The sequence below is a fragment of the Euprymna scolopes genome, chromosome 10 (assembly GCF_053919585.1).
Source record: "Euprymna scolopes isolate OS-2025 chromosome 10, ASM5391958v1, whole genome shotgun sequence".
Classification (NCBI taxonomy): Eukaryota; Metazoa; Mollusca; class Cephalopoda; order Sepiida; family Sepiolidae; genus Euprymna; species Euprymna scolopes.
The window spans coordinates 24,284,660-24,299,008 of record NC_136491.1 but is presented as its reverse complement, the minus strand read 5'-3'; positions in this window follow the sequence as shown (position 1 = coordinate 24,299,008).

Genomic DNA, 14,349 nt, shown 5'->3' with positions numbered 1-14,349 from the left:
TATCTGTGCCTAAATCAAAACGTGGATTATATTAACAAAGCTTCTTTCTTAGAACTGCACGCCTATGGAACTCTGTTCCGTCTGTCTGCTTCCAACCGGACTACAACTTGGAGGTGTTCAAGTCCAATGTTAACAAATTCCTAATGAACCGCCCCCTTAAGTAAACACTTCATCAAATCTCCACACTAACGTAATGTACTTGCAATAACCCTTATCCCTGAGAGGCTTCCGGGCCTTGATAAGTGGTGATCACTGTGTAAAAAAATAAAAATACACACTTGTCATGTTCAACTCACAAAACCTGTCACTGTCATATTTCTGTTGCGGAGCTTATAAACATCTCCACGTGTAAGAATCGAACACTTTTTTTGGGGGGTTCAATTAATCTCAATAAAATGACATTTGTCAAATTTAAGTTTTCAATATGGATTTCTTTAGTTTTTTATGATTTTTTAAAAATATGTTTATGACGTTTTATTCTGAATAAGTTTCTTCATTAAATACACAGATTAAACGGACGTATCTTTATTTTGGCTACAAGATTTTTTCACTCAATTTTAGAAATATTATGTTGTTTCTATTTCAGCTGTCAGTCAGAAATAGCAATTTCATCGATCTGCCGTGCTTTATTTGAAAATGTCGATTACCTTTCTTAATCATGTTTTAGTTCAAATTAGCTTTTTATGTGTCGTTTTTTAGATAAGGATTGATATTCTGTAGTATTTATGTAACTTTGACTATCTTTCTCATCTTAAATGTTATTCCTAATATGTACACTAGCTTGCGCGTTCAATGTTTTTTGTTTAGATATATTATAGTGATACTCTCTTCAAAATTGAATGGCATGCCAGCAGAATGAGTTATATCTGACCGGATTAAAGCACACCATTCCCATTGACAAAGCCCTTCAGTAAATAATCGCCAAAAGGCCCAAATTGCCCGTCAACTCCCATGAAAATTAACTTGCTCTTTCAAACGTTCAAAAACTCCCACTCCTCTCTATTCTCAATTCTCCTCTTCCTGCTCATTCTTCTGACTATAACTCACACCGTTTCCAATCTGGTGGAATTTTTTTACCCATGACAGATCCTGTGCCTTTGTTAGTGATCACAATTCCATCACCTAGCGATTGATTGACAAATAATAATATATATTATAAAAGCCAAGTACGTCCAAGGATGGAGTACTGCTGCCACATCTGGGCTGGAGCTGCTAAAAATCGCTTATCCTGCCTTGACAGAGTACAAAATAGATTTCCTGGCTTAGTGAGGATGCCCTTTTCTCTTCCCTGCAACTTCTCTCCTACAGAAGAGACGTTGCGAGCTTTTATTTTATCGTTATTTCCATGGCAAGTGCTCGTCCGAGCACCAATCTCTGGTCCCTCCTCGTCAATTTTTCACGAAAAACACCCGTCAGCAATTTTCCCCACTCGTTATCTGTGCCTAAATCAAAACGTAGATTCCATGAACAAAGCTTCTTTCTTAGAAATGCACACCTGTGGAACTCTCTTCCGTTTGCCTGTTTCCCACCTGACTACAATTTGGATGTATTCAAGTCCAACATAAACAAATTCCTGATGAATCGCCCTCTTAAGTAAGACACTTTATCAAATATCCAATACTAACGATTACTACGATACTATCCCATTGATTACTGTACACGCAATAACCCTTATCCTCGAGTGACTTCCGCGCCTTGATAAGGCATGTAAAAAAAATAGATAACATTCAGACGGCCCACGTATGAAAATTACATTTTTTTTTCAAGAGCGTCAGTACTGCATGACTTTCTTTTTCAAACAATAAAAATATCTCCTGGGTGATCAGAGATAGTCTCAGTTCTATGTACTTCCCTGTCAGCCAAACATCTATCATCCATAAAGTCCGTCGTCTGTTTGCACCAGTTTACTATGTTTTGCAGTGCATATTCACACTAAAATATTTCGTAAACCCCGATATACCCAAGAGGCATGTTTTATACTGCTCTAAATTATTATATCTTGTTACTTTGTTACTTCGGTTCCGTTACGGCACATAAACCTTTTTGGAGTTTTAGAATAATGTTCTTACTTAAGAATGGGATTCTACACTATAGGAAACCTTGGTAGTGATTCGTTCGAGGAATGCATCATTATTCTCGGCTTTCTGATAATAGAACTCCTTCATAACATAGAAATAATGACGCAAGTCTTCTTATATATTTTGGATATCATTGAGTTTTTTTTTCTGCTTCACTACCGGGTCGGAAACACATCGCCAATTTTTCTGATCATTTTGTAAACTATATGCTTGAAGGTACGTCGTTCACTGCTATGACTTTCTGATTATTTTGTAGATTATATCTTTAAACAACCATCGCTCGCTCCCGGGCTCTCAGACTCTCTCATTAAATTCTTTTTTTTTTTATTATTATTATTATACTAGCAGGACCCGTTAACCGGCGTTGCCCGGTGGAAGCCTACACAACTCCGCGTAAAAATGTAAAGTACGATTGCTGTTGATGCCCCCCTAGCCTGTCCATGTTAAGAAAGGTTTTCAAAATAGACTCTCCAACCTCCCTATGGCAAGAACGGCTGTCGGAATAGACACCCCAACTTCTGCAAGTGAAGTTCAGTACAGAACGCAGATATTTATATCATTTAAAACTACATGTCTGTGCCAAATATTACTAGCCTTTTCTTCATGAGTATACTGGAAAAATCAAGGAATTTTGGGGGTGGAATATAATGCAAAAATGATTCCCCCCCCCCTCTGCAAAGAAAGTTTTAGAAGCCGAATGGTAGAAAAAAGCAAAAGAAACATAGCCCCCCCCTCCAAAAAATAGGTTCCCGTAAACTTAATAATGCAAGAATTAACAACATTTTTTTTTATGCAATCATGAAACCCACACGTGTCGGAAGCTAACGTACTACTGACAAACGAAATAAACAAACTCCTCATTCACTTGTTAAACCATGCATATACCTGTATTTTGAAGACCAGCTAGGCTGACACGCTATAAGAGTAAGAAATACTGCTTTTGAAAGGAGACTTGAAAATACAATTTGGCTGTAAAGGGTTAACAGCTTTTCGGAAGTTAAAGGTGTAATTCATAGTACTCGCTTCATAAAACTATAATTGTCGCTTAAGTTAAAAAGAAATTGTCGCTTAAGTTAAAGAAAAATTGTCGCTTAAGTTAAAGAAAAATTGTCGCTTAAGTTAAAGAGAAATTGTCGCTTAAGTTACAGAAAAATTGTCGTCTGCCTGTGAAACACAGGTTTTAAATAATATTTTCACTTTCCAGTCTTTTTAATATTTTTATGTTCATATATTGTTTTTCGATGAGAAATGATGAATTATATTATTAGGATTATTCAGTTTTTAATGACAGTCTTCTAGCGATTTAAGGTTCAATCTGCAGTACTAAGAATAGAAGTAAAATGACTTAAATTTTTTACCCGGTCATAACTGACGGTATGAGAGCATGCTACCCTCGCGGATAAAATACGGAATTCCACTAGAAATTCGTACAGATTCCCGATTTTGACAGTACACACCTGAAGAATGTCGGAGATTATATTAGCAATATCGTTGTGAAAATTGCGCCCAAGATGAGAACGATTATGTGAACAATCCAAATGAAACAACGCTTCTTTTTTTTTGTCTATCACGCTTAAGTTTGGAATAGAATTCTCATTTAGATACACGTAGATAAAGCCGACATATCTTTAAAATGTTGGTTCTCACTTTGTTTGTTTGATGAGCTGCCAGTCTTTCGAACGACAGAAAAGCAATTATGCTGAAGTCAGTTCTTATAGAAAATATATTAATCAAAGAGAGACTCGAAGAAAACCTTTCGGTGAATGCCATTAAATCCACATTATTCTGAGTTATCTATGCAAAAAAAATCTATTAAATACAACGATACATACGAAGAATAATCGAGTTATTGACGATCCAGGAAATTTTCTTATTCTTACAGGATTTATTTGTTTTGTTTCAGCATATCGCGTTTGAAATTCCCATGCGCGAGTGTAAAAGTCCAAAGTGGTCAGGGACGTTCTTCCTTTTCTAATCAACCTGACGTTACGAATGTCAACCAGGGGAATGTCTAGCGGCATGTGTATGCAGTTTGATGATTGATGGAAGAGAGAGATGTCAATTTAAAAAAGTCGCCCAACACATGGCATAGATGATGATGATGATGATGATGATGACGACGACGACGACGATGATGATAATGAAGATAATGATCCCTTTAAGATTATTAATGCAATACTGAATCAGACCATTTCAAGAAATGTTTCCATGATTCAAGTACCCATTAGTTAATTATGTTGTAAATCAGGATCCCCTAAACTTTTTGCAGGCTGGTATCTCCTTGGCTTCTACAATAGATTGCTAGAACCCTCTTGGATTCTAGAATAGATTGCTAGCGCCCTCTTACCTTATAGAATAGATTGCTAGCGCCCACTTAGCTTCTAGAATAGATTGCTAGCGCTCTCTTGAATTCTAGAATAGATTGCTAGCGCCCACTTAGCTTCTAGAATAGACCGATAGCGCTCTCTTGGATTCTAGAATAGATTGCTAGCGCCCTCTTACCTTCTAGAATAGATTGCTAGCGCCCACTTAGCTTCTAGAATAGATTGCTAGCGCTCTCTTGGATTCTAGAATAGATTGCTAGCGCCAACTTAGCTTCTAGAATAGATTGCTAGCGCTCTTTTGGATTCTAGAATAGATTGCTAGCACCCTCTTAGCTTCTAGAATAGATTGCTAGCGCCCTCTTTGCTTCTAGAATAGATTGCTAGCGCCCTCTTAGCTTCTAGAATGGATTGATAGCGCCCTTTCAGATTCTAGAATAGATTGATAGCGCTCTCTTGGCTTCTAAAATAGATTGATAGCGCCCTCCTGGATTCCAGAGGAGATTGATAGCGCCCCCGTGGCTTCTAGAATAGATTAGTGGCACTCCCTTCGCTTCTTCAATAGATTGCTAGCGCCCTCTTACCTTATAGAATAGATTCCTATCGCCCTCTTAGCTTCTAGAATAGATTGCTAGCGCCCTCTTAGCTTCTAGAATAAATTGATAGCGCTCTATTGGATTCTAGAATAGATTGCTAGCGCCCTCTTACCATCTAGAATAGATTGCTAGCGCCCTCTTAGCTTCTAGAATGGATTGATATCGCTCTTTCAGCTTCTAGAATAGATTAATAGGGCTCTCTTGGCTTCTAAAATAGATTGATAGCGCCCTCCTGGATTCTAGAGGAGATTGCTAGCGCCACCGTTGCTTCTAGAATAGATTGGTGGTACTCCCTTGGCTTCTTAAATAGATTGCTAGCGTACTCTTAGCCTCTATAATAGATTGCCAGCGTCCTCTTGGTTTATATAATAGATTGCTAGCGTCCTCTTGGTTAATATAATAGATTGCTAGCGTACTCTTAGCTTCTACAATAGATTGCCAGCATCCTCTTGGTTTATATAGTAGATTGCTAGCGTCCTCTTGATTTATATAATAGATTGCTAGCGTCCTCTTGGTTTATATAATAGATTGCCAGCGTCTTCTTGGTTTATATAATAGATTGCTAGCGTCTTGGTTAATATAATAGCTAGCGTACTCTTAGCTTCTACAATAAATTGCCAGCGTCCTCTTGGTTTATATAATAGATTGCTAGCGTACTCTTAGCTTCTACAATAGATTTCCAGCGTCCTCTTGGTTAATATAATAGATTGCCAGCGTCCTCTTGGTTTATATAATAGATTGTTAGCGTCCTCTTGGTTAATATAATAGATTGCTAGCGTACTCTTAGCTTCTACAATAAATTGCCAGCGTCATCCTGGTTTCTATATAATTGGCTTCTAGAATACATTGCTAACACCCACTACCCTATAAATATATGCAAACATTTTTCGAAATGAATACAACAATGTTATAAACAAAATATTTAAAAACAATTATAAAGTACACAAGCTCAACTCCGTCAGCTTTGAAACGTTTTATTGTATCTTTAAAATTTCTTTAATAATCACGTCAAACCTTTTATTTTTTAAATTTAAAAATAATATTAAACGCAAAATTTGCTTTTCAAAAATAATAATTAATCCATTTAACCAAAAATAATAATTAATCTATTTAACCATTTTTGTTTGTCTTCACAGTAAGCCTTAATTTAAACATGCGACATTTTTTTAAAAATTCATAACGACAATATTAAACACAAAATAGGGTTTTTTTTCCGACCACATGTTTTGATGTTGTAAGGGAGCGAAAAATAGCTACCCAATCACGGCACTCCATCTGACCACATCTGTTCTGTGTGCATGGAGAAACACCTGATATACAACAGACATCACCACGCAGCATCTTACAAAAACAACCCCTCAAAGAAGTGAAGAAAAGGTTCTGGTGCACCCACTGCAGAAAGTACCTGTGCATCAAGGAGGGCTCCACCTGTTGGGCGGACTGGAATACGAAGGCTGAATACTGGCGGGAGATGAAAAGGAAAAAAAATTACTAACGCGTTTACATTTTTTTTTTTTTTTTTTTCACAATTTTGCCCAGGAGGACAGGCACAGGGACATTAGGTTCAGTAGCTCAGGTCTGATAAGGGTTAAACACAAAATGTATTTTTCAAAATCTGATAAACCATTTTATTTGATCTTCACAATAACCCACAATATAGAGAGGTGTGTATGTGTGTGTGTGTTTTAATTAAGAACAACAGCATTACACACAAAATATGTTTTTTCCTAAATAATATTAACTTTAATGAACAATTTTATTTAATTAACCAAATACAAAATTTCACAATTACTGCTAATAGGATAGGTATACAAGGTGTAGAGATATTAAGTTCTTACATCTGGTTGGAACTCATTAAGAAGACGTGGATTCCCACGTTCAGTAAATCTAAGTCTGTTTTTTTTTCTTTGAAAAATAAAAAAGGTAACTACACTGAAGCCTCTTTTTTTTACCAAATATGAAGTTAGAAAAAGCAATACAATATATCTTCATCGTATTCCATAATACTGGATAGAAGATCTATTTTTAAAGCCAAAAGTCTTTTTTGTTGTGTTTACTTGGAGTCACTGCTTATCAAAGCCTGAAGGTCACTCGAGGATAAGGGTCAATTAATTTAACGTAGTTGTGAAGTAATAATGATGTAAATTGGGTGGCGTTTGTTTATTTACGAGGAAAACCTAACGGGAACTTGTTTATATTAGATTTGAAGGCTACCATTTTGTATTCAGCCGGGAAGTATGCCAGCGGAACAGTGTTCTAAAAGTGGGCAGTTTTGGTAAAGAAGCTCTGTTCATGGACTCTGTTCATTTAGGCACAGATAGAGAGTGGGGAAAATCATATATAGTGATTTTATCTAGTAAAGTGTGTGTGTGTGTTTTTTTTTAAGTTTGTGAAGCGGGGACCATATATTAGATTACAGTTCGGAAGAGTATTTATCATATAAATATCGACAGACCAGAAGCAGGCTAGCGACATCTCTTCTTACGATTTCTTGAACTTCTGAGTCGGCTCGGTGTCGTTTTGGATTACAATTAATTCTTCCTCTGCCTTTGTTTTCTCACTGCTGACATCTAAGAATGGAATGATTACACAGTCTGGTATTTTTATAAATAAAAAAATCCTGAAATCTTTCAGACGTCTCTTTGCAACTCATCTAGGTGAGCGCAATACACTTGAAGGTTATCATCTTTTATCATGCTCTTCCTTTGATCCAATTCACAGAAGCTTTGCAACTGGTAGAGTTCCTGGCGGCTTAAGTTTTGTTTGAATAACTTACACTTAGATTTGACTTTGATAAGCTTAACATCGTATCCTTTTAACTGCAAATTTACTATTTGGTGTATCTGACAAACAATATCATCCTTGATGCTTTTTATATCATCACAGTATTTTGGAAAAATTTTGCAACTATATCAGACAAAGAAAAGACACGTTTTATACAATTTCCCCTTGACAGCCATTTAACATCTGTGTGTAGCAAGAAACGGCCAAACTCTTCATCTTTATCAATGCAAAGCTGTCGAAACAGTCTGGAATTTAAAGAATGTGCTTTGATCTTACAGAGTGGAATAATAAAACTGTCATTCTGGTAAAAGCGACATGATTCTATTTCGTTTGATAAAAACATGGTTTCTTTTTTTCTGTTGTTGGAAACCATCTACTCGTTGGCTAGTTGTGTACAAATCTCAAGAGCGATAGCTGCCTTCTATCATGTCTGAAAGTTACACAATGTTCAAGGAGCGAGATCGGAGATGCGCCGCTGTACAACTCATGTTCTCTACCGATTCAAGTTATGACAACAGGGATATTGACAGAACGCTTGAAATGCGTCGCCTGATTGCCAAGGATAACAGTGACGTGCACAAGGCGATACAAACAAAGTTTCCGAATATGGTTATAATCTTTGCTGTGGTTTCAAATCAGGGCCATATAATGCTACCTCACATCCTGGAAGTCGGCTTGAAAGTCAACACCAAAGTTTATCTAATTGTGCTGCAGAGTGTGGTGATTCCCTGGCGCAATCAGCTAGCAGACCCTGGATGTGACAGCAAAACTCTAAAGAGATTCAGGTTTGACTTCAGAATGAGTGCTACGATTTTGAACCCGTCTCTCACTGGCACCTGTCATCCCCCGACCTAAACCTGCTGGACTATTTTGATTTAGTTATATTTCGAAAACATCGCCAACATGACCTCCTACAATACCAAACGTCGACGCACGGGAAGAGTCTTGAGGCAGTATTAACTTAGATTGTCTCTAAATTTTCAGACGCATGTTGCTTCTCTCTCTCTCCTCGATTCCGACTGATTAGAAACTCTATTTTGTCCTCTAAATACGTGACGTAATCTGTAAGTCATATCCTGACATTTGCATTACTAGCGCGTTTTGTCCAGGGAGCTATTATTTTAATCAACCCCTCAATCGCGATAGGTTCAGGTGGGTCTATTTGGTATGAACTTTTTATTTCAAGTTGGGTTATCACTGCTCCGTCCTAAGGTGGGGTCAAAACCTACAAAAAAAAAAAACACAGACATTACCGGTACACAAATAAAAAGGTACACTAAAGACATAAGACATTTAAGACCTTTATTTTTATTTTTTTTGTTTTACAAAGGAGTAACTACTTATCAAGACCAGGAGTCCACTCGAGGATAAGGGTTCAGGAGTGCACAGTGGTCAAGGGAAATATGTTAGTCATCATTAGTAGTGAAAATTTGGTAAATTGGATTACTTAAGGGGATGACTCATCAAGAATTTGTTCACATTGGACTTGAAGACAACCATATTACAGTCAGTTCGAAAGCAGGAAAACGGAACAAAAACTTCTAAGAAAGAAGCGTTGTTCATGAAATCCACGTTTAGGTTTAGGCACAGATAAAGAGTGTTGGAAATTATTGATAGTGGCTTCAGATAGACGTGTGTTTTTCGTGAAAGTCAAGCCGTGGGGGACTATAGATTGGAGCTCAGTCGAGCACTTGCCATGAAAATAACGATAAAGCAAAGACAGGCTCGAGACGTCTCTTTTGTGGGAAAGAAGTTGCAGGGAAGATAAAAGGGTATCCCCACTAGGCTACGAAGTCTATTTCGAACTCTGTCAAGGCAGGATAAGACTTCTAGCAGCTCCTGCCGTGATGTGTCAACAGTACTCCATTCTTGAACGCACTTGGATGCTATACTTGTAGAGAATTGCATCAACAGTGAGATATCTACTGGAACGGTAGAATGATCCCACCATTTTTCCAGCAGCCCTGGCAACGGATTTTATGTACGTGTTCCATCTCAGATCAGGAGTAAGGGTCAAGCACAGAAGTTTGTTAAAACATGGAGCCTCCTCAAGATGAGAGTCATTCATTTCAATTGATGCCAGACGGGGATCAGAGCGTTGATGATGGAAAGATAGAAGTTTGGTCTTAGATGCATCGAAATTAACCAACCACCCCTTTCCCCATTGCAACACGTACTCAAGATCAGAGGAGAGCGAATCAGAGAGAACTTGTGCGTTTACGGCCTTTGAAGTGTTGCCATAGATGGTAGTGTCTTTAGCATAAATTTCTACAAATGATCTTAGAATGTGATTTGGGAGATCATTGATGTTGATCAGAAAGAGAGTTGGGTCCAGGATGGATCCCTGAGGGACTCCAGCATTAATTCTGTGAGCTCACGATTTTGTCCATCAACCACTACTCTTATGAACCTATCAGAGAGAAATGATTTAATAATTGAAAAGACGTTTCCAGCTATACAGCAGCTGGAGATTTTGTGGAGTAGACCTTTATGCCACACCCTATCAAAAACTTTTGGTATATCAAGGGCAATTGCCTTAGAAAGGAAGCCACCATCGAGAGATTCGCTTATCCTATGAGATATTACTCTTAACATATCAGCTGTTGATATAGTGGAACGGAAACCGTATTGCATGTCACTGAAGAGGTTATTTTTGCTGAGGTGGTTGGCTACTTCTCTATTTAACACAGATTCTAGCAACTTACTCAATGACGCACAGGAGTTTGATTGGTCTTTATTAAGGGGGAGATGAACGATCACCTTAATTTTTAAAGACGGAGCATACTGATGAGGTTTTCCAGTGTGTTGGGAAGCAATTCTCCTTAAGATCACGCTTAAATAGTTTTGTAAGTATGGGAGCTAGTTCTGGTTGAAGCTTTTTGAGCACTATAATAGGAATGCTGCCTGGGCCAGTTGCTTTAGTGGAATCGAGGTTTTTGATTAGCTTGGCAACATCACGCACAAATATTTGTATGTCGTATAGCGTATTTTTAGACAGAGGAGGAAATACATGGGGTTAGCGGCCCTCATCGCATAGAGTAGAATTAGCTACAATGTTTTTGGCAACGAGTTTGGCTTTGGCCGATGCTGACGAGAGTCCTTCAGGTCCAGTGATGATGGTTGGGATAGAGCACACACTTCTATTCAGGACCCTGTTTGTTATTTGCCAAACTTAGTGGGAATCAAGCTGCTGCTCAGCTATTTGGACTTGATGGACTGAGCATACAGCTCTCTCGCGCGTTACATTACATTTTTACAGTGGTTGCTGACAGTCCTGAAAGCGGCTTTAATCTCAGTAAATCTTAAGACCTAGGACAACTATGACCGGGACATTAATGACCGGGACACGTATTCCCGGGACACTAATAACCAGAACATTAATAACCGGTCACCATCAGATTTATATGGGACCTACTAAGTGGGGAGTTGAGAAGCAAAACGATTGTATATTTATATTAAAATATATACATTAAAATGTATATAGTGGTACAAATAGGGAAGGATAGTAAGACAATTTGACGGAGAAGAAGGAGCCATTAGAATAGAACATTTTCTGGTGTTTAGAGATCTATACGGAAAAGTGATGGGCTTTTGCGGCTAGTCCAGTGGGTCGTTATTTTGCTTTGACGGGTAAACGTCCATGTGTTCTGCAGCGCAAGTTTTGTTTCCAAATGAAGAGTTACAGACCAACCGATCCATCGGTAAACCGTAACTCCAATCGATAGACGAATAAGCACTGAAAAGACAATATCGTAGTGCGTGTAATCGGAATAAGTAAAAAGAACTTTCGGGAATGGTTTATGGCCAAAAAGAAAACATAAAGGAAATAAGAAAACGAAATATAAGTATTACATGAGAGACAAATCGCCGCTGGTTTTATATATATATATATATATATATATATATATATATATATATATATATATATATATAACTACTTCATTTACTCACATAAAATTAATATACGAAAGTATAAATTTATGCGTAAAACTTTAAGTATTTACTTCAAATGTGTTCAATACGTAGCCTCCGAAAATGCTCAATACATAAGCCTGAAGAATCCTAGAGTGGATGGAACGCGGAATATTCAGTGTAGCTTAATCATTATATATATATATATATATATATATATATATATATATATTATATATATATATTATATATATATATATTATATATATATATATTATATATATATTATATATATATATTATATATATATATATATATATATATATATATATATATATATATATAGTAATTTATAAAGCTTCAGACTTATGCCGCATAAGCCTGTAGAGTCCTAGAGTGGATGAAACGCGGAATGTTCAGTGTAGCTTAATCGCCATATATATTTCATAAATTACTAACTAGCTCTACCTACGTATTGAGCACTTTTGAAGTAAATACTTACGCATAAATATAAACTTTCGTATATTAATTTTATGTGAGTAAATTAAGTAGTTATATATATAAAAGGTTATATGCTTGTCTCCATATTTTCAAACTCTATCTTCACCGAAGCTAAAAGTTGCAGAGCGGCACTAGGGGCCTCAAATGATTGGATGTTTACAGACGGTTATTTTACGGGTCTTTAGCCGGTGAAAATTGTTTTAATGGTTCAAAAATGGGTCAAAATTGAAAAAAAAAACCCGTAAAACATTTTGTATTTTCATCATAGATTATTTTTAATTTTTAAATTTTCATTGATTTATATGCGTGTCACGTTGGTAGAGTGGTTACGTCACTAGCTTTGAATGCTACAGGTTCGCTTTCGATTCTAGCTGATGGCACCTAAACAATTTTTTACTTTCGAAATCACGAGTTTATAATAATATATACGAAATCTGGAAAAAATATCATATATATATGTATATATATATATACATATATATATATATATATATATATATATATATATATATATAGAGAGAGAGAGAGAGAGAGAGAGAGAGAGGGGAAAAACTACCCATTCCAAGTCGGTTAAAATTAATTCTCTGGAGAAAAGTTGTTGTAGCGCTTTATCTCTCTTTACACCGAGTTCATAGACGTATAGTTAAATCACTGAAATAAAGGTTGAGGGAAAAGTTCTCGCGGAACTTTTAATTTTGATTTCAAATAATGTATTTTCAAATAAGTTTTCGTTATAATACTATTACTTCATATATCATTTAACATAGCGTTGTTCGCTCTATCAAATCGTTTAAATTAAAATACTTTTAAAACAATTATGTTTTATTTTCAGAACGTTGAATACAAGATGGAAAAGAACAAATTCGCACAATTTTCTCATACTAATTCAAGCTAGGCCGAAAAGCTGCTGAAATGGCTCGCGATATAAACGAATCGTTTCGCTCAAGAACCAAAATTGAACGCACAGCACAATGGTGGTTTAAGAAATTTCGTAGCGACGACGAGAGTTTTGAAGATGATAAGCGCCGTGGTCGGCCATCGGATGTTGACAACGATAAATTAAGAGCCGTAGTCGAAGCCAATCCACGCACAATTGTTCCAGAACTTCCTTCTGAATTAGAGGTAACGTATACGACGATATTCAACCACTTGAGAGAGATTGGAAAGACCAACAAATTGATGGATTTATGTCTCACGAATTGGACGACTGCCAAAAGAAACGCCGGTATGAAGTTTCATATTCTCTTCTTTAATGCAACAAGAACGACCTGTTTTCCGACCGGGCTGTGACTTGCGATGAAAACTGTTTTTTTTTTTATGACAACCGGCGACGCTCAGCTCAGTGGTTAAACACCAAGTTGCACCAAAAGGAGGTCACGCTGACCAGTCTCATCTATTACAGTTTAATAATCCATTAACACATCGGATTATAAATTATTTATTTTAGACCTTACAAAGTACTACTTGAGTTTTTACTGGATATATTTAAAAAAAACTAAAACTAAAATATAAATAAAATATAATTAAATTAATATATTCTAAAATTTGACCTTTTGGACTTTACAGTATAATCAACTAAGATCTTAGATTTCAGTTTCTTCTGTTTGGACATTAAGGAGTACAACTTTATTAATTATTTATGTTCAAATTTAAATGATTGTTTTGGATTTCACTATAATCCATTAAAAAATTGGATTGCAGAATCTTCGTTTTGGTCTTTGTGGAGTACAAATTAATTAATTAAATGATATTTTGCTTCCATTTTCTTTAATTTTATTAAGGATGCCTTTTAATTAATAAAATCAATTATAAAGAAAAAACGTTTTGTATATTTTTTTCAAGTTTATACTAATTGGTAATTCAATTTTTGTTAGTTTTTGTTCTCTGATGAAGAGAGTCAATCTTTGAAAATCTATGTGTTAAGAAATTTTATTTATTCTAATTCCTTGTTTTATTTCTTTTCCAGGTTAATTTGTTCACGTTTTATTTCCATCAACTTTTTTGGTTTATTTAATTCGTCTATCTACTATATATGATATTTCTATAATCTCGATTGATTCTAATATAAAGATAGAAAGCGGGAATTTTATTAATTACACGCCATCACATTTTTTATGTAGACATATAAAAAGGAAACAGATAAAAGAAAAGGTGATA